This window comes from Lissotriton helveticus, chromosome 6 (genome assembly GCF_964261635.1).
Source record: "Lissotriton helveticus chromosome 6, aLisHel1.1, whole genome shotgun sequence".
In the NCBI taxonomy this organism is placed as follows: Eukaryota; Metazoa; Chordata; class Amphibia; order Caudata; family Salamandridae; genus Lissotriton; species Lissotriton helveticus.
In genome coordinates, this window is record NC_136067.1 from 962147942 (window position 1) to 962170765 (window position 22824).

Genomic DNA, 22824 nt, shown 5'->3' on the forward strand with positions numbered 1-22824 from the left:
GTGCTGGACACTAATTACATATAATTTACTATTCCCACTCCAGTCTACATTAATTTGGGGTAGGTGCTGGACACTAATTAAATATAATTTACTATTCCCACTCCAGTCTACATTAATGTGGGGTAGGTGCTGGACACTAACTACATTTAATTTACTATTCCCACTCCAATCTCCATTATTTTGGGGTAGGTGCTGGACACTAATTAAATATAATTTACTATTCCCACTCCAGTCTACATTAATTTGTGGTAGGTGCTGGACACTAAATACATATAATTTACTATTCCCACTCCAGTCTACATTAATTTGTGGTAGGTGCTGGACACTAATTAAATATAATTTACTATTCCCACTCCAGACTTCATTAATTTGGGGTAGGTGCTGGACACTAATTACATATAATGTACTATTCCCACTCCAGTCTACATTAATTTGAGGTAGGTGCTGGACACTAATTAAATATAATTTACTATTCCCACTCCAGTCTACATTAATTTGGGGTAAGTGCTGGACACTAATTACATATAAATTACTATTCCCACTCCAGTCTACATTAATTTGGGGTAGGTGCTGGACACTAATTACATATAAATTACTATTCCCACTCCAGTCTACATTAATTTGTGGTAGGTGCTGGACACTAATTACATATAATTTACTATCCCCACTCCAGTCTACATTAATTTGAGGTAGGTGCTGGACACTAATTAAATATATTTTACTATTCCCACTCCAGTCTACATTAATTTGGGGTAAGTGCTGGACACTAATGACATATAAATTACTATTTCCAGTCCAGTCTACATAAATTTAGGGTAGGTGCTGGACACTAATTACATATAATGTACTATTCCCACTCCAGTCTACATTAATTCGGGGTAGGTGCTGTACACTAATTACATATAATTTACTATTCCCACTCCAGTATACATTAATTTGGGGTAGGTGCTGGACACTAATTAAATATAATTTACTATTCCCACTCCAATCTACATTAATTTGTGGTAGGTGCTGGGCACTAGTTACATATAATTTACTATTCCCACTCCAGTCTACATTAATATGGGGCAGGTGCTGGACACTATTTAAATATAATTTACTATTCCCACTCCAGTCTACATTAATTTGGGGTAGGTGCCTATAATATATGTTTTTTCCTAAAATAAAAACAACCCTTAAACACTATATACACTACTACTATTTCCTATTTATTACTTTTAATTATTACATTTTAAATTTACATTTTAATTTTTTTTAATTGTTCAAAATTATTTTCATTATAGATTTTGTACAAACTAACTCACTCCTTATCTTCTATGAACAAGACAACTCCATCATAATTAATAAAAAATATTAAATACATTTTACAAATAATATTTTAAATCTTTTTAAATTTTATCAAATTCATCATAAAAAAATAAAATTTACATTTGAATTTACATTTGTGTTACATTTTTGTAAGTTTTTTTCAAATTTAAATTAAATTAAAAAATTCATCATAATTTTTTTATTTTATTTTTATTTACATTTTAGTTACATTTTTGTAAACTATTTTTAAATTTAATTGAAATTTACAAAATTCATCATAACATTTTTTTAATTTTAATTTACTTTTTTTTTATTTTTGTAAATTATTTTCAAATTTAATTTAATTTAAAAAATGTTAAAAGAATGTTTTTACAATTTTTTAAATTAAAAATTTATTTAAAAATGTGTTTAAAAATTACTAAAATTATTAAAATTACTATATATATATTTTTTTTCTAAAATTTTAAAAATTAAATATATTTTTTTAAAACACTCCCCACCCTTATCCCCTAAAAACCCTACATTCCGCTCCTAAAATTCTATATAATTTTTTAAATAACATACAAAAATATAATTATATATACACACAACTATTACAAATTTTGAAAAAAAACATATTATTTTTTAACAAAAAACAACACATATTACTAAAAACTACACATTATCAATATTTTAAAACATTATCGATATTTTAACACAACAATATTTTGTCTTCGATATTTTTATTACGATATTTAAACTCACATGCTAATTTCGATATTTTTGTTGACGATATTTAAAATATCGATATATTTAACCATCGATATTTAAACATCGATATTATGTCACATCGATATTTAAATTTCGATATTATGTCTAGTTATCGTTTCGGATATCCTAGCATGCAAATATACTATCAGGTGCATCATTTATCATGTGTAGCATGTAGTCATGCAGATTTCCTCCTCTTTAGTCAGCCATTGAAATAATGTCCATGGAAATCTTATGTTTGCGAATCTGCTTCATCAATTACACCCTCAAACGCTTCAATCTACTTTTTCCAGCTCCCTGGCAGTGATGGTGTCTGGATATCTGCAGACAGGAACATGGGGGGTTGTCGATTTGCACATAAATCCTATTAGGACTGAGTTACAAATATGTATAAGGCCTTTCCGACACTATATCTATTTCCTGTTTATATATTTTTTGGGGGAAAAATAATTATTTCCTAAAATGGATTACACTCTATTGTTTGGTGCTATTGTACACCTGCACTGAGTACTGTGCTGTCTACATATTTTATCACATGTTGTATACTTTATATGATACATTAAATAGATTGCTTGCATATCCACCATATGTGTCAAATTTTCATGAATACATAAATCACTTCAAGGAAAAACAACTTGATAGCTGACTTTTTGAGCTTAGCATTTTTTCCAAAGTGGGCTGTCACTTGGATTTTCCAGTGTACAGGGCAAATAATGACTTCTCCCAAGCTGTCAGAAGACATGGTGTTGTGTGAAACGCAGTAGGATTCCACTCTTTGGACCTCATTCCGATGCGGGCAGAGCGCCACCGACAGGCCATCGGTGGTGGTCCACTCGACATCCAGTGTATCGGTCTGACCGCCGGATTTCACTTCCGCCAGTCAGAGCGAGTTGGTTGGCGGGAAAGACCATAGCTTCCAACAGGCCCAAGAAGCTCGTTGGGGCAGCGGTCTGAGCCTTATCCTTTGGAGGCATCTCCTCATTCACCGGATGTCAAAGGAGCGTCATGGTCATATGCTCCCACCCTTACACAATGAAGGTCGCAATCAAGGAATGCATCATTGTATAAAATTGTATTATTATGTTGGGGTGGGTGATTACCCACCTCAAGAAACAATCATGACCCTTCTTAGGATGAACCCTCAAAATCTCTAAATTAATCTGAGCTCCACTCCCTGGTAGCTATGGCACAGAGAAGACAGGCTTAACTTAGGGCAATGTGTAAAGTATTTATGTAGTATCAAAAAAGGTAAAAAAGTCACAATGCACATTAAAAATCCTGAACCAAATTAGAAAAATAAAGTAAAACTGGTAAACAAAATGACACCAAATTAACAAAAATTAAATAACTAGAGACAATAATTTTTTTATTAAAGTTAAAAAATGTCTAAAAAGTGCAAAGGACCAATGTTAGGCAATGACCTTTGTGGACCAGGGCACAAATTGAGATTGACCGTGTTGGAGTGCAGGTTAGATAAACCAACCAGGTTCAAATTGGTCAAAGATTTTACCTTCCGACTAAGTCCTTTAAGTCCCAGGTCACCACAGGTTATGCTTCTAAAGCCCCCAGGACCTCAGGGGAGGCACGTAGAGAGTCACAGGCAGAGGCCAACAGCAGGGCACAGTCAAGGTCCACTTGCCACTAATCAGGTGGGTATTTCCAGGAAAAGGCCTCTTTTACCTTGTTGTATCTCTCTATATTGAACTGGGGGTCAGCCCTATGACCCCTGAAGTCAACTTGTTTGTCCTGGGTTTAAGAGGGAGCAGGTCCAGTTCTTCAAGGCTCCTCTCAGGTCACAAACAGCAAGTTCAGTCTTCTACTGATCTTATACAGGTCCAGGAAGTGTTCTAAAGTGGGTGCTTGGAGGTGCTACATTTATTCCTTGCACTAGCTAGTAGGCGGGAATGACTACTGGGCATGCGCTAAACAATGGTGGAAAAAGTACCCAGTCCAATTTCTACCCACTTCAGACATTTTCAAATTGGCAAAAGTCTTTGGCCACAACAAACTTGGGCTGTGAGGGATGAGGGTGTGTGGGGAATGTACTGCGGTAATCTGAGGGCTCTCACTCTCATCTAACAATACAATTCAATTTAAGGCAGCCACTGTGCCCTCAATACACCCAGACACAGACATCTGGCAGGATAAAAATAATATAAAGCCAGCAAACCTGTCAAGAAAAATTTGACACAACAGCAGGATTTTATAATATTGTGTTAAAAAGGATGCCCACAGCAGCCACCATGCATACTCTGTGAAAGCCCAATGACTCATCTCTGCCCCTTTAGGTCTGCCTATTTTTTTCTCCTAGGAAGCATTTTAAACCTATTCACATCTATTCAAGGCTAATGATTGGCTGAGAACTAGCAGAGGCTTATGTTAGTTATGTTAAATAGCTTTCTGATGGTTCATGCATGTGAAGGGTGAATTTCTAAAAGTTATTTATCCTTAATATTTTTTTTTAAATCTGACTTCACTATTGAATTAGAATTTTAATACCATTTCAAAATAGCAGTTTAATTAATAATAATAATAATAATAATAATAATCCACATTTGTAAAGCGCACAATCACCCGTAAGGGTCTCTAGGCGCTGGGGGCCGTCGGGAAGATTAAGCAAGCTATTGCCCAGAGTCACATGGTACTGAGCTAATATGCCCCCGGTGCCAGGGATCGAACCGTGATCCCCAGATTCCGGAGTCAGTCGCCCTAGCCACGGCACCACTCCTCTCTTATTGTTGTAGCTGATCACTTTCCTAAGATGCAGTATTAGTATTTTAATCTGTACTCTGGTTTTGTTGGACAACTAGGCCTGCCACAGTGAAAATAGCTTTTTGGGTGCAAGTCACTGTATGGACATGTTAACATTACAATTTGCATGTTCTACTTATAAACAACATATACCCTACCACGTAGGTTACAAGGTATACATAGGGATGACTTACTAATATTTCAAAGGGAGGTTTTGGCCTGTCAAAATTATTTATTTAGACAGGTAAATTTGCAGTTTTTGCTCTGCAACAGCCAAGCAACAGTGTTAAGCCTAAAGCAATGTAGGTGTTGCATTCCAGGCATTGGGTACACTCTGTACCATATGCTAGGGACTTACAGGTTACATAGACCAATTAGCAGTATGCCAATGTGACCATGTTAAAAAGAGGAGCACAGACACTTTACTACTGGTTACCCGGGGGTAGAGTCCACAGAGTTCTAAAGTCAGCAGAAATAAAGGGTTCAGCAAAAGGCAATAACTTCTGGTTGACCACATAGAAAAAGTGATTTTCCTACAATCTGCAATGCAAGGGGGAAGAGATTTGGCTTCCTACCAAAAAGAATGAAATGGTTTGCAGAGTAATGCATAGTTACATGTCTGGCTTGTGACGCACACAAGGAAAGTGGGAATAGAATGGGCTTGAAGGAAATTTTCATAATATCGTGCAGAACATAATTTGATATGAGGCAAAATCAATTGATTTTGCCTCTGGTGTAATATATCAAATTAGGCCCTTTATCTGTTTTGATATTTTTAGTTCTGGTGTTAGACAAGACCTTTTGATTTTACTAAAATATTATATACTATAATAATGTAGAGGGACTTTGAGCCAGCCTGCTTCATCCATTGGTCTATTGTGTCATTCACATTCTCCACCAACCATAGCATGGGGCAGTGCATCAGTCCGCTTCAGCCATTCGCTAACGCTACAGTGAGTGAGTGCATTCTGCTCTTTTGCAAATAGCACATCCACACACAAAGTAGTTTTCTTCAGTAGCAGACATTGCTATGGTAGTCTGCTTTCTGAGATCAGAAAATGTTTTTTCTTTTAGCAAATGTTTTTTTTATAGTGTTGAGGGCCTGGCAGCTCCTCAAAAATGTATTTTGACAAAAGTCATAACAAAACAAAACAAGCATTGCCAATTGAAAAGGCTGGCAGCCAACACACGATCTGTTTGCTTTCCTAATGCTGTTTATCTGATATTCCATTCTAATATTCTAACTTTGGGCCATTTTCAAATGGCTGCCTTGTATCCTCCTGAATGAAACCAAAATTACCATGAAGAGAAATTGTGTTACAATTAAATTTGGGGTCAGGAATATTTTATTTTATTCTAGGAATCATATTTTTATTATGTACTATTCACTGGTTACACTGTACATTGCTAAATGTAAATCCATTATCTCAGCGAAAAAGCATTTAGTCAAAGGAGAGAATGCAAGAAAGTTGAAAATCATGAATATGACTAAGTGTATACTCCATAAAGACAAATATGCATTGTTGCATACACCTAAAAATGAGTAACATATAAATAATATACATGAAAATGTTTGTGAATCAGAACATAAAGCAGAGTTTGACACAGAAGCATCTTGTGCATGGCTAACATGTATTAGTAACTTGCTTGTAATAATCAATACGTTCTCGACCATCTGCAATTCAAGGAGACTTTCATACAAATTTAAGATATTGACACATACTAACAAAGCCCTACACAACCTAAGACCAACACACATCAACCACTACCTGAACTTCCACCAACCATCCAGAGACCTCCGCTCTGCCTCCCTTGCCCTTGTCTCCCTCTCCCTTGCACAGATACCACATATCCACCGAAGCCACAGCAGAGGCAAATTCCATCTCCTACCTCACCGCCAGTTCCTGGAAATGGCTTCCCCTCCAACTTTGGACATCACTCTCACTGGCAGAATCCAATAAGAGACTCAAGACCTGATTTTGAGACTGAGCGCAGCAACCTAGCAAAAAGGAGGCTAGATATGGTATGGCCTGGTCTTTTGGTATTACAGGCCCCCTGCTGAACTCTTAGGTATGATTATGTATATTCAAAGTTGTCTATGTCAATGCTGGTTGACTAAGATTTGAGCCAGAGGAAGGTGAGAGGGTATACAGAAAGTGACCTTGCTCTGTTTGCGCGATACTTTTGTTATGTGTCTATCTATATATATAAAACCGAAAGTATGTCTGTCTGTCTGTTTGTCCTTTATGCATTACTACACCATTCATCCGATCACCATGAAACTTTGGGAAGTTGTTGAGTACACTCCCGCAAAGGTTTCGGGCATCAATTTCTTTTAAATATCAGCCCCCAAAGGGCCCTCATAATCTTTTGAATACTGATGTACGCACCAGATGGAAAAACAACAAATCGTGCATCCACAAGCACTTGAATAAATAAATAGAATTAAAACACCATTCATTCAATCGCCATGAAACTTTGGGAAGTTGTTGAGTACACTCCCACAAAGGTTTCTGGCATAACATTTTTTAAAATATCGGCCCCCCAGGGCCCTCATAATCTTTCGAATACTGATGTACGCACCAGACAGAAAAACAACAAATCGTGTATCCACAAGCACTCGAATAAATAAATAGAATTAAAACACCATTCATCCGATCGCCATGACATTTTGGGAAGTTGTTGAGTACACTCCCGCGAAGGTTTCTGGCATAACAAGTTTTTAAATATCGGCCCCCCAGGGCCCTCATTATCTTTCAAATACTGATGTACACACAAGATGGAAAAACAATAAATCGTGTATCCACAAGCACTCGAATAAATAAATAGAGTTAAAACAGCATTCATTAGATCGCCAGGAAATGTTGGGAAGTTGTTGAGTACACTCCCGCGAAAGTTTCTGGCAAAATTATTTTTAAATGTCGGCCCCCCAGGGCCCTCATAATTTTTCGAATATTGATGTACGCACAAGACGGAAAAACAGAAAAACGTGTATCCACAAGCACTTGAATAAATAAATAGAATTAATACAGCATTCATCCGATCGCCATGAAACTTTGGGAAGTTGTTGAGTACACTTCCACGAAGGTTTCTGGCATAACATTTATTTAAATATCGGCCCCCCAGGGCCCTCATAATCTTTCGAATACTGATGTACGCACCAGACGGAAAAACAAAAAATTGTGTATCCACAAGCACTCGAATAAATAAATAGAATTAAAACGACTCTTTGAAATGTTTTCCATATTAAAATGAATAAGTTTCAATAAAAAAGACACAATGTAAATTGAATGTTATCATAACGAGTTTCCTTGAATTTCCTTTCTTCGGAGATCGCAGCAACGCGCGACAGGTAAGCTAGTTACTAATAAAAAACAACTTTTCTCATACCTCCTTGGTATTGTGGAATTTACTAAATATTGTGTTGCCCTTAGGAGTGGGGACTGTGCAATAGGCTTTTACCCCAAGTGCAAAATCAAATGTATTTAAAATAGTAAGTTTCTCTTTCACATTATGAATTTTGAAATGTATTTTTATTTTACTGAGTTTCATGGTATGAAAGGACTAACTGCATTGGACTGTGAAGACATTGCTGTATGAAACTGTGCACATTTCTGAATGACTATAGGAATATTTTGTTATGTGCAAAGTTAATACATTAGAGTTCTTTCAGTTTGGTAATACACTGATGGTGTTTTATAGCCGAGAGTGGATTTGAAAAAAAGGCCACCATTTCTAACTGTAAATGGATGTGAAGGGCTCTGAAATATAATATTGATCAAGTTTACTAGGGAACAAAGTTGATGCAAAATTTCATGGTGATTAGTTAAGGGGGTGCTAAGAAAAAAGGGGGGTCCCAAACATGTTTTTCGACCTATGCAATTTCCATAGACCTTTTACTCAGACTTAGATACAAAATGTCTGAATGGAGTTAGACATGAAATTGAGCAGGAATATAGATTATGGGGTCGTTAAGATTTTTTTGTTATTTGAAATGAGCTGGTTAAGCTGTTTTAAACTTATAAGGGACAAACATTTAGGGCCTGATTATTAGTCTGGCGGTCCTTGGCAGTGGTGCAGCAGTCTTGAGGCTGCAATATACTTGGCAGAACCACCGCAATCTCGCCACATATATTTCGAGTTTCATCTCTGCCATGCTTTTCAAACATGGCAGAGAGGAAACAAAGGGGGACCTACTGGGCCCCCTGCTTCTTCTGGGCCATAGGGTGCATGCAGGGGGGCACATGTTGTGACCCCTGTGTGCATGCACCCCAATACTTGCACGTCATGAACTGCACAAGTCCATGCTGTGCAGGTACTGCCGTTGACATTCCCATTGAGATGTGCATTTCATAGGCACCGCCATGGGAACACCAAAAAACAGCCTCCAGTTACTGAAAAAGTCATATTCTGGCAGGCGGTGCACACACAGGCTTGGTGGTGGTGCGGTCCCACTTCCACATAGCCAAACTCGTACTCAGGCCCTTAGCGATATATTGGGTTGCGATATACCACTGTACATGGCAATGACAAAACACAATATTATTGACTAATGACAGCCCTTACAAAATTAAAAAGCAACCATAATGTTTTGAACACACTTTGTGTGTGTTGTGTATTTTACAGTAAAATCTACATTACTACTACTTTTTCATGTCCAGGAAACATGAGGCAATTTAGTAAACTGGGTAGCTGTAGGGAAAATTATTTTAGTGACAATGTATATTTTTTAAAACATTTTCAGTGTACTTCGGTACTACCTTGAAATTATCAGCAGTACTGTCAAAATGTAAAAAAAAAAGGTATGTCAGGGCAGTCTATGCCACTGCACTGTATGCCACTGCACTTTGCACAGCTGCTCTCTACTGCACACCTCTGCACTCTATGCCACTATACTATGCACTACTACACTGTGTGTCACTCTACTCTGCTCCATTCCACTTTGCACCACTGTACTCTATGCCACTGCACTCTACTTTCCACCACTCTACTTCTTTGCACTCTATGCCACTCTACTCAACTCTGTACCACTCACTCCCACTGAACTCCATGCCACTCTATCTGTGCCGCTGCACTCTACTCTCCACCACTCTACTTAATTGTACTCAATGCTACTCTACTCAACTCTGCACTCCTTTCTGCCATTGAACTCCACACCACACTATCTGTGCCACTGCACTTTACTCTGCACCCCTCTACACCACTGCACTCTATGCCACTGTATACTTTTCTGCACCACTGTACACTACGCTACTGTACTCTACTCTTCACCACTCTACTCTAAGCCACTCCACCCTATGCCTCTGTACTCTACTCTGCACCACTGTACTCTACACCACTATACTCTACTCTGCAACACTCTACTCTATGCCACTGTACTCTACTCTGTACCACTCTACTCTACGCCATTATACTCTACTTTGCAACACTCTATTCTACGTCACTGCACTCTATGCCACTGTACTCCACTCTGCACCACTCTACTTTATGGCACTGCACTCTATGCCACAACACTTTACTCTGCAGAACTTTATGCCACTACACTCTACTTTTCACCACTCTACACCACTGCACTCTATGCCACTGTACTGTACACTGCACCCGTCTAATCTACACCACTATACTATACATGTTACCTAACAGCGAGAGTGGTCTCTTCACTATCAAAATGGGACCTAAAAATGTTATTAATGGTCTGCTGACATACCGCCCGCCTGGAGGTTCAGCACAGTTTGGAGATCAGCTTCTGGAGTTAATCACTCAACCGGCACTTCGATATAAAAAATTCATCATTTTGGGCGACCTAAACCTTCATTTTGATGATATTGAGTGCGGGGAGGCACAGGCTGTGGCTGTAGCACTAAAATCTCTAGGGCTTAATTTGCAATCCAAAGCTCCCTCACACCAATTGGGCCATCTCCTGGACCCCATCTTTGCTAACTGGGAGGGCATTAAGGTCTCCTCCCCGGTCAGAACGATCTGGTCAGATCACTTTATTATTCCGTTTGCAAAAGAAAATATGCTTTCAGAAACTAGATTTATTAAACCCCTTCCCCAGCAGCGGAGAGAATGGAAAAAATTTAAACAAGAGACATTTAAATGTGCCCTATTAGAAACCCCCCCGCCCCCAAGCAATTCTCTCCAGGAGGCGTGGAGCAGTTATGAAAAATGGGTGTCCAATGCGCTGGACGTGGTAGCTCCCTGGACACTCAAACCTCCCGCAAGGCAATCTAAAACCGCCCCCTGGTTTTCGGAAAAACTTAAACTAGCTAAAGCCAGATGTAAAAATCTAGAACGTAATTGGAGGAAAAGCTGTAATCCAGAGTATAAAACACACTATAGAATGGAACAAAAAAAATATCAGAAATTAGTGAGATCAGAAAAAGGTATCCATCTCAAGAGTAGAATCGATCTAGCGGACAATCCCACCAGAGATCTCTTTATTATTTACTGAGAGCTTACGGTCCCGTCTAGACTTGAAGCCCAAGACACCTACTCTAGGGAGCTGTGTGACTCTATACTGATTTCTTTGTAGGCAAGATCGACAAAATCCATGCCACCTTTACAGATGACGATGATCTCTCGAGTAAACATGTGGAAGTAAAAGATACCTCTACGGGGAAATCCCGTCTCACATGTTTCAAGACACCAGAGAGACAGGAATTATTAAGCATCGTCAATAGCATACAATCTGGCTCGCCCTGCGACGTTTGTCCGCCTGCACGCTGTAAAGGAGTCATGGAGAACATGATTATCGATCAGATTAGTCACATTGTGACGCTGTCTTTCCAAGAATGCCGCGTTCTTGACGCGTGGAAAACAGCCCAGGTCATCCCTTTAAAAAAGAAATCTAATATCCACACTTCCCAATTCCAGAATCTTCGCCCCATCTCCCTTCTTCCCTTTTGTGCGACAATCGTGGAAAAGGTAGTAAATGGGCAGCTCATGAGACATCTGGAGGAGGAATCCCTCCTCCACCCCACTCAATCGGGATTTAGAGCTGGCTACTCAACTGAGTCAGCCGTTCTCTACTCTACTGAGTGCCTTAGACAAATAGTGGATGAAGGAGAGACAGCAGCGTTGGTTTTATTAGATCTTAGTGCAGCTTTTGACACCGTGCTGCACACAACGCTGCTGTCTCGGCTCTCTGATATGGGAGTGGCGGGATGGGCCCATGCCTGGATAAGATCTTTCCTGACCAATCGGAGCTTTCAGATGCACTGTCCCCCATTCAAATCTTCCCTCAGGAAGGTGAGCCATGGGGTTCCCCAGGGCTCAAGTCTGAGCCCTACTTTGTTTAATATCTACATGGAACCCCTGGCTCGCATAGTGGAAGTATTTGGGGTGGGCATTGTCAGTTATGCTGACGCCCGACCACAGAGAAGATACCACTAATTTTTCTAACTGTTTGTCATCAGTGGTAACATGGATGAACAGCAATTGCCTGCGCCTTAATGGCGAAAAACCAGAATTACTGGTGGTAGGGAAATCAGTTTCAGCATGGTCACACATGTGGTGGCCTACGGAACTGGGTAGTCCTCATAGTCCTGTGGATTCGGTACAAAATCTGGGCGTAATGCTTGACTCAGATCTCTCCTATAAATCTCATGTCAGTAAAGTAACAGCTAGGTGCTTCAGCATACTGAAAGTTCTTCGTAAGGTTTTGGATCTCCTCCCTATTGATGCCAGAAAGACTATTGTCCATGCCCTGGTGACCCCCCATCTTGATTATGGGAATGCTCTGCTTTTAGGTTTGAGTAAAAAAGGCCTACACCAACTTCAGTGCATTCAGAATGCTGCTGCCCACCTTGTGCTCAAACTTCCTCGCAGAGCATCTGGGAAGACCGCTTTAGCTAAACTCCACTGGCTCCCTGTCAAGGAGCGGATTAAGTTTAAAGCCCTTTGTTTCGAGCATCGAATTCCCCAGGGCAAAGGCCCAGATTACCTGAAAAATCTTCTCACCATGCATCGCCCTATCCGGAATTTGAGATCGTCCGGTGCGATGCTGTTTAAACCCTCTAGACTCACCAGAGCCAGGATGGGTGGCTGTTCTTTTAGATACTTGGCTTCCAAATATTGGAACGAACTTCCGCTCGATCTCCGAATGGAACCCTCTGAAATTAGGTTCCGTGGAAAACTTAAAACGCTTTTGTTCCCTCTTGTGTAACCTTCATGCCTTCTCACCTCTCATGGCTTTTTCTTTTTACATCTGCCTCTTGTGAATTAGCAGCATTCAGCGCGGGGACACACTGTTTTCTGTGAAGCCAGGCGCTTTAAAAATGGTTTATTATTATTATTATTATTATTACTCTGCACCACTCTACTCTAAGCCACTGCACTCTATGCCACTGCAGTCTACTCTGCACTACTCTACTCTACACCACTCCACTCTATGTCACTATACTCTACTCTACACCACTCCACTCTATGCCTCTACACCACCGGTCTCTACTCTGTAACACTGCACTCAATGCCACTCTACTTTATTCTGCACCACTGCATTCTAGGCTCTTGCACTTAAGACCACTCTACTCTGGTCTCCACCACCCCCCTCTACACTACTCTACTGTATGCCACGTCATTCCATTCCACACACTCCCACTCCTCCACACTCCACTCCCCACGATGCCAGTCTACTCCATGCAACTGTTCTCTACACCACTATACTCACACCACTCTTCTTTATGCCCCTCTACAATATGCCACTCTACTCCATGCCACTCCAAGCTACTCCACGCCACTTCACTCTGTGTCACTGTACTCCACTCTACTTTACTCCACTTTACATCTATGCCATCACTGTACTCTACACCACTCTGCTCTATGCCACTCCAAGATACACTACTCCACTCCATTCTATGCCACTCTACTCCATTCTACACCACTCCACAACATGCTATGCCAGTGTACTCTACACCACTGCACACTATGCCACTCTACTCTACTCCTCTCCACTGTACACTACTGCACTCTATGTCGTTCTGCTCTACTCTTCACCACTTAACTCTACACTACTAAACTCTACGCCACGGCACTCTAATCCAATACACTCTACTCTACATTACTGCACTCTACACCACTCTATTGTGCTTTTCTCAACTCTACTTTAGTCAACTGCATTTATGCCACAGCACTCTACATGATTGTGCTGTTCACCACTCTATTCTATTCCACTGCACTGTATACCACTCTATTGTACTATGCACAACTCTACACCATGCCACTCTACCCTACACCACTCTACTGTAAGCCACTCCAAACAACTCTACTCCACTCCAAACTATGGCATTTTGCTACACTCTGCCCTACTAATAGTGGTCAAGATTTCAATCACAAACTTCTGCTAGGTCAAGATTACTGTACATTTCTTTATCGAATTCACAACCTGAATTACTTTGAGAGAGTACGCTTTAAGACTCTCAGGGGTTTGCTCTTTATGTGGCGTGAAATTGTAGCTAGATACTCTCTACTGGTATACTATAATACCCTTCCTCTCTGGGATAATCCACTGCTTCCAGATATCTTTCATGACGGTGTGTCTAAACAGTGGGCTAAACTTGGCATTGACAATCTCTGAGACCTCTATGATTGTATTGGTTTTCAAACTTTTCAAAATCTGCAAGGCACTTTCTTGATGTCCCATCAACACTACTTTAAATATTTACAACTTAGAGATTTTTTTGGGCGAGCACAGGGTCTTGAATCAGTAGAGGCACATCACTTATTGAAGTTTCTACATGAACCTCCTCAGAACCATGCAATACGCATGGCATATAAGTATCTATCACAACACAATGTAGAAGGGGGGACCGGGAACTAATTAGAAAGGAAAAGATGGGTCCAGTACCAATGCTCCCAACCTATCACATAGTAATCACTAGGGGGTTACTGTTCCTAATACAAAGAGACAGTAAGCACCTCAGTCTGGTTGCTAAAAAGGATTCATGAGTGAAATCTGTTTCACAGTGAAGGGTGGATACCGATGAAGGTGGGGGAATTTCTCCTATTGGAAAAAGTGCCCTCACACACCCATGCGGGTGTCATGCGTCATCATCAAAAATGTGCTCCTTGTGGGTGTGGTCCTGCTGTCCCCCATGGGTCCCGTGAGAGGGCTCTTTGTTGGAGATCTTTTAGGAGTGATGCCGCAGACCCCCGGATCTCAGTGGAATGAAATATACAATGTTTTTGAGACTTAATTCCTCAAAAACTACTGAAGGGATTTACAACAAAAACGCTCTCTATGGACTATGATCTAGCATTCTGCCAAATTTGGTGTAAATCTGTTCAGCAGCTTCGGCTGTACCTGTGCCTAAAATTCCTATGTGAAAATGAATGGATAAAATGCATTTTTGAGACACCCCAGCCGCCTTATATCAACCCCTACTTGACGCCCAAAACCCAAAGCTTTCCAGGATGGAGCTGAGTAGGAACAACATTCTGAGGGGAAAAATGTGTGGAGATTTGTTAAACAGCGCCACAGTTGTAAGCAAAATATATATATATATATATTGATATTGATATTTAGATTTTGATATTTAGATATATATTGACCCCTGTCGAAGGCTCAGGCTGAAATGAGTAGGTCACTTTCTGCACTGTCAGTTGCTTGAAATGAAATAAAAGGACTCACTTTGAACCTGCAGTAACCTGGCGGTGCTGGTTTTTATTCCACGCCCTTGGAGTGGGGGGCTGTCAGTGGTGAAGAAACATTGGATATATATAAATATATATAAAATTATATTGGAATTGACACTGTACCTAGACACCTCAGAGGTGGGAATAGGATTTCTGCCCTACATAGATTGTAAGCTATATTTTACAAGCAGGGTCTCTGGTCCCCCAATGATTGAATAGTGATAAAGAACTATACACACACTTAGGATGAAAAAAGAGGGTTTGTTCCTTAACCTGCAAAGTTTGTGAGGCTTTTATTTGTTTAGTTAATTACCATTTTGTTTGGTTTCCTCTTCTCCCTTCATGTTTTTGAAATACACCACTTATTTTACATTGGACCTAGATCTTGCATACTTAGTAGTATATCATGTTGGTGTAGCTAAGTGAAATTTTAACTATTAATAGATTTATGTTTTCTTTTCCTACAGAAGAAAGGAAGGTTTTATATGAACAACATGTTGGCAAGATCACATTCATAGAGCTTTTTCTGTATGAAGAAGGCCGCTCAAATTTGGACATATTTGATGTCTTAGTACCCCTAGTGTTATGCTATCTGTGAAGTCAGGGGGAAAAAGGGGCACTAGACGCCAAGAGTAATGAGAATGAACAAACTATGCAATCAAATTATAATTAATTCAAAGCAAATGAATTGAATACCCACTAATGACATACACAAGTAGATGATTGCTGGCATCTAGGGAAACTAATATGCTATGTTATGTAGTGGGTACTTTACCCAAATTTCCCTTAATGAGATGAAGCAACCTTCCGCATTACATATAGGGTACTGTTACCCAGTATCAGCCTAGCCAGCTGTGTATCCTGATAGGAGACAAAACTATGCCTACATACGTATTATGAACCTGGTTTGTCCTTAAGGTCACCAAGAGCACTGTTGTTAAGAGAGAAAAACATTTGCATCCAATTTTGTCATGTATTTTCAAATATTTCTTAATGATACTATTATGAGATTTCATGTTGATTAAAATGTTGTGGTTCATTTAAACTTTATTATTGATATTTTCACTCATTATACTGTTTGCCTAAACATCAGCACATAATACAAAACATTAGAAAGATTTTGCAATTAGGGATAAATTACAAAGTGTGGATTGATGAATCGATACAAAGATTGTAACACAATGAACTATGACTGAATAATGAGTGTCTATAAAGTTTCATTATTTTTAATAGGGGTAGAGTAATACACTCTTTTTCACTTGTAAAGTATTGTTTATGTTGATCAGGCGCATCCTGATGATGCAAATATATGCCGGCAAGAAGAACTTTGAGATCATGTGACCAAGACCAACACAGGTCAAAATGCGCCTGTTTTTTTGCCAAAAATATAAAAATATATTCACAGTACTTTGTGCTTCATTGGTGTTGCTGATTTTCTTTTCTGGAGGAGAATTTCTTTGGAATATATATATATTACCTACTGGCGTCACCACTAGGTACTTATAGTTAGAACCTAGTTTCCATAGGAAAAGCATGTTTTGATTAGCTAATAACTTTGGCGTCGTTTGACGAATCTTTGCGAAATTCTTCCATAAAAAGTCTATCCAGGTCAGCTCCTATCTTGAATTCTGAGTTTGAGGGTTATTCATAAAGTGGGGGCTGAGAAGAAAGGGGGTTCCTAAAACGCATTTTCCCCATGTTAATTGCCATAGGAAATTTTGTGACGAGCTACAGCCCGAACTGCTGAATGAAATTACCCCAAATTTGGCAAAAAGGTAGAGCTTGGTTCAGAAAGCACTCTTTTTTTAAATGTTTTAAATCCGTTCATGAGTTGTTGAGAAAATAAAAAAATGAGAGTCGAAAAATCAATTTCCCATGGGAAACATTGTGCAAGGCTACAGCCGAAACTACTAAACGGAATTACCCCAAATTTAGCAGAAAGGTAGTGCTTGGGTCAGAAAGCGACCTTTTTTTAAATGGTGTAAATCTGTTTAGTAGTTGCTGAGAAATTAGAAAAATAAAAGTTTCGATATCTGGGCGAAGGCTAAGTCACGAGCATGAGCTTTACTCTGATTGGCTGCCAACACTCCAAACCAGGAAGTGTTGCCAGCCATCTTGTGACGTGGTAGAAACGAGTCACCAGAAAACAGAGAAACAAAGATATAAAACAAGAGAGAGGGGCAGGGTAGGTACACCCTTACCCCCTGGGCCTGCTCAGGGTGTCCCAGAAGGCCCCCAGGGCCCAAAAAAGCATTTAAAAAAAATGTTCATCTCAATTCACGCTGGGGTTGCGGGTTCTCATGTTTTAGTTTAATGGGGCCTCTGGGTGGGCTATGTTATGGGAGCATTTCTTAAAAAATAATAGCAGGGGCTTGCTGGGGTTGGGGGGCCCGCTGGGGCCCCCGCGGTCTCGGGCTTCACTCATGTTGGGAGGGGGGATTGTGCGGCCCCCATCCTGGAGCCCTCCATGTGCTTATAACTTTGGCATTGTTTGACGAATCTTTTCGAAAATTACAAAAACGTTTCTCTTTTTTGATCAGCTCTTATCTTGAAAGTTTGGGGGTAATTGGTCAAGGTGGGGCTGAGAAAAAAGGGGAGTTACAAAACGTGTTTTCTTAATGCATTTTCCATAGGAAACTTTAGACAAGGCTACAGGACAAAGTGCTGAAAGGAATTACTCCAAATTTGGCAGGGAGAAAGTTCTTCGTCCAGAAAGTACGCTTTTGTTTAAATGGTGTAAATCCAATCACTACTTTTTAAGGAAAATCAAATTTGACAGATATAGATATTTGGGAATTCTGACATCTGATTGGCTGAGGGGTTACGAACATGAGCTTGCGGTTCATTGCCTGTGAACGGTTAAAACTAGGAAGTGTTGCTAGCCATTTTGTGATTCAGTCTGTCAGCTCCCATCTCTCCCACTACAAGCCATCGGGTCCGTAGTTCTACCTCTGCGAGGCAACCCTAAAAATATACCGCAGCTCTGTCTGTGCGAGATACCCCTTTCACGGTTTCTCTACCCACATCACTGGCTCGCGGCTCGCTCCCCATGTCACAGGAAACCAGGACCTCGGTATTTTGTGGTGCACCAAAAACACGCCTCAGTGCACAGAAACCCCTATTTTGCTAGCTATAGTAGAACATGTGCTAAGGTGAGGAAAGAAATGCATGTAAACTATACAATCAGCATAGTTACAACTGCATGCAGAACGAATGAGGAAAGCATATTATAATGTCAGTGGATTAAGCCAAACAACACTTAACACCCTCCCCATGCTTCGAGCTATGTTTATTATATCAGTGGAAGACCTCTGGCTTATTCGTTCTCCGTACCATAGCAGAGCTACCAATGACTAGATATCCTAGAACAATGTGACTAAGGTCCTCTCAGAATTCATGGAAACAAGACACTCTTTCGCTAAGACACTCATACCTGTTCACAATGTGAGTAACCAGAGACTTTGTATAGTTTAAAATGTTTATTTCAACTAACAAGTTCTGTAATGTAATACACGTGCTAAGGTGAGCAAAGAAATGCATGTAAACAATACAATCAGCATAGTTATAATTGCATGCAATACGAATGGGGAAAGCATATTATAATGTCAGTGGATTAAGCCAAATAGCGCTTAACACCCTCCCCATGCTATGAGCTATGTTTATTATATCAGTGGAAGAACTCTGGCTGATGCGTTCTCCATACTACAGTGGAGCTAGCAATGATTATATATCCTAGAACAATGGAAATCAGGCCCTTTCAGAATTCGTGGGAACAAGACACACGTTCGTTTAGACACTCATACATGTTCACAATGTGAGTAACCATTAAAATGTTTAATTCAACTATCAAGCTCTATAATGCAGTATACGTGCTAAGGTGAGGAAAGAAATTCATGTAAGCAATACAAATAGCATAGTTACATTTGGAGAAAGTACGAATGGGGAAAGTACATTATAATGTCAGTGGATTAAACCATATAGCGGTTATCACCCTCCCCATGCTAGGAGGTATGTTTATTGTATCAGTGGAAGACCTCTGGGCTTGGACAGTGGAACCCCCTACCTCAAGTCTTATATGATAGGATTTACATCTCCGGACAAGAACAGCTCTTCCTTTGGAAAGATTGTTTTGCAAGTGTGTGTAATTTGCATCCTGTGCAATTTTAAAAGCACTCGAAATTTCAGAAGCGGAGGTCTATTTCATGTTATGTCTATATGTACGTGGGACGGGCCAAAGCTGCATAACCAGCAATGTTGTTTTCTGCTCTTGAAGACGGCATACAGACGAGTACTCAGTGCACAACAGAAATAGTGAAAGGCAGACAGTTCCTACGCAAAGCAGTGAAAACAGAAGTGTTTACGAGAACTAGTGCATTTAGAGTTGTGTGGAAAAAGCGGCTAAGTTGGCTGTGATGCAAGGTACGAACTCATGCTAGCTTAGCAATGTTTGTTGGCATCTCGTAACCCCCACAACACCCTCCCCTTTGGGCGGTCCAATGCACAGTGAGGAAAGTAGAACACAGAGTCCAAAAATTCTGAGCCAAGAAGAGAAGATATCCAATTTAGGAAATGAAGTAGGCGAAGAATGTCTACAGTGTTGAAAACAGAAACATCTAATAATACTATGGTGAGAGAGAAAAAAAACCTCATGTGGCACAGCCAAAATGAATTCAGAAGTGTGTAAGAGCAGCAAGTTGCAAAAGCTTCCAATAGGAAATCATTATTTTTGTCTGAAAAAGTATACGTCATCCAATTGAGCAATTCAAAGGGGCAAACGTGCTCATTGATTATTGGTGCTTCCAGCACCACAGCAGGGCAACTTGTGTGGCACTCGATGTAACTCTATTGCAGGAAGTCATGTGCAGCCAACATACATCCCACTGAGCTAGTACACCAAGTGCAGCAGTATATGCCATGAACCAATACCGTAACATTCATTCTCATGATTCACCAAAGGGTTCATCAGTAAAGTAAAATCAGGTTAAGGCGAAGTGATGTTTGTGAGGCATAGATCCAACGCCCATTGGAAGGGAAAGGACATGCATGAGAACACTGGCTGGATGCAAGTATACCTAGGATAGCTGAAAGACAAATTGTAAGCCACACTGAGAGTGGCCAGTGGCAAGGTACCATAATAGTCAAGCATGCCGTTGCAAAGTGGATGTAGTAGGGCTGGGTTGTGAACGAGCACAAGTGTAGCAGCCCTTTCTGAGCATGCAGTTCAAGAGGAAAAGTCTGGCAGCCAAAGCAAGTTGAAGGGCAGCTTGCTGAAAACACTCAAGAAAATAGTATGAATGAAAGCACGGATCACACAAAAAACAGTTTGAAAACACGTTACAAGGCCGGGTCTCTCAAACTAAAAAAAAATGCGTTAGTCTTGCTGTATACAAAGCATTGAAAACAGAATGAATTCGTTCAGCAAAATGTTGTGGGAGAGCAGTGTTTCAAAGATTATGCACTTCTGTTGTTGTGCTGGCCAGCTGCAGGACATAAGTCTCAAGGTCAGAAGTAAAAGAAACTTCTTTCTGGGAAAATAAGGCTCTTATTCGGCTCAACTTGTCGAACTCTGTCTTCAAGGTTAGAATGGAAGGCCAAATCAATGTATCAAACCTCCCCTGTGAGGGAGGAAACAGCACGTTTTTACAGCAAACTATACGTTGTGACACAGTCACAACGTATGGAATACCTTTTAAGATGCTGCAGCATTTTTCATTATTTGAGAGTAAATTAGTGCCATTGCACAACATTATTTTGTGTGTTGTTGATATTGTAGAGGATGATGTATTTGTGTTATATCATGGTCAGGCTATGCCTTTAGAAACCAGTGCAGTGGCTCACAGCTGTGCGCCAGTGAACCCTCGGGACCGCAGCTCTACCACTGTGAGCCATCAGGTTAGCTCGTAGGTGTGTCTCTACTAGCGAGCCAATATATATATATTCACTGAAAAAACATAGGTTTTAGGCAGGTTATAGTTAGAAATTAGCATTTAAAAAACCTTAGAAATTCACTCAAAAAAACATAGGTTTCAGGGACGTTAGAGTTAAAAATTAGCATTTAAAAAACCTTGGAAATTCACTGAAAAACCATGGACGTTATAGTTAGCTGGACATTTCACTCGTACAAAACCATAAAAATTCCCACGTTAAAGTTAGTTCAGCTAACTATAACTCGCGCCCCTGCAATGCACTGCTGATGACGTAAAATATTACATCATTCATGACATGGTCAGTGACATCACATTATTTTTTTAATACATTATCAACCAATGATTTGTTTTTTTGTTATAAGGCAAAAAATATGTGTGGTAACTAACAGTGACGAAGGCCAGGTGGCTGAAATGCATTTGTTAGTTTTTACTCTCTGAAGAAGCTGGAATAAATTGATATAATCAACTATGAGCCGGAGTGTGCAGACTTGTGTGTCCTGTAACACTGCGGCACCCATTATGCTGAGAGTGGCAAACTGCAGGTGGTATATGTAACTGACCTTAAGCGAACCAAAGCTGTGCTTACTGTTTGACGATGTGGATGCACAGAAGAAGGCATAAACGCCGAAACGTGTCTGTGAACACAGTCATTAAATTACCCCGTGAGTGCACCAACAGTTGTGAGAAAACGTGTCTCACCCCCGTTCATGGATGCACCCGTCGAGGTTCGGCAGCCTAGAGGGATTGTGTTGTTGAATATATATATATATATATATATATATATATATATATATATATATATATATATATATATATATATATATATATATATATATAATATATATATATTACCTACTGGCGGTCGCCAGTAGGTAGTTATAGTTAGGATCGATTTCCATAGGGAAATCGCAACATTCTATTTGGAATAACTTTGGCGCCGGTCGAGGAATCAGCCTGAATTTTTCAGCAACTTTGCCTCGCGGCGCTCCGCTCCTTCCCTGAGGAGGATTCGTCAAGCGGGGGCCGAGATAAAAGGGGGGTCCCAAAACGTGTTTTCCCCATGTTAATTTCCATAGGGCGATCTGTCGCACTTTTAGCTCGAACGGCTGAATGGATTTTCACCAAACTTGGCAAAATTGTAGGGACTGGTAGCTCGATGTGCCTTTGCTATGTCTCAAGATATGTGGTCCAGAGGATTTTGAGTAATTTAGGTTAAAAAAAAATTATATATCTGTAAGCGCTCCCCGGTGCGCGTACCGGGGAGCGCTCCGGGCGCGCCACGAGACCTGTGCACGGGAAGCTGATTGGCTGTCGGGTGTCTGTAAACATTCGAAACAGTTCGCAGTGGCCGCCATCTTGTGTCTCGGTAGGATCGAGACACAAGAGGTGGTAAAAACAAAAGGGAAAATAATGAAAAGGGGGCAGGGTACACCCCCCCTGACCCTCTAGGTTT